Source organism: Myotis brandtii, unplaced genomic scaffold (assembly GCF_000412655.1).
Source record: "Myotis brandtii unplaced genomic scaffold, ASM41265v1 scaffold59, whole genome shotgun sequence".
Taxonomy (NCBI): domain Eukaryota; kingdom Metazoa; phylum Chordata; class Mammalia; order Chiroptera; family Vespertilionidae; genus Myotis; species Myotis brandtii.
This window is the reverse complement of record NW_005370223.1, coordinates 1041543-1041760: the sequence shown is the minus strand read 5'-3', so window position 1 is coordinate 1041760 and position 218 is coordinate 1041543.

The following is a 218-nucleotide window of genomic DNA, read 5'->3' as shown; positions in this document are numbered from 1 at the left end:
AGCTGATGGATGTTTCTCTCTCATCGATGTTTCTAACTCTCTATCCCTCTCCCTTCCTCTCTGTAAAAACTCAATAAAATATATATTTTTTAAAAAAATGTCACCTCCTCTGAGTCCTCCCAGCCCACTGCAGCTAAAGCAGTGCCCTCCACCATATGACCTTCCTGTCTCTCCACAGCGCCTCGGAAGGGGACAGTGATGTGAAACCCATTTATTCT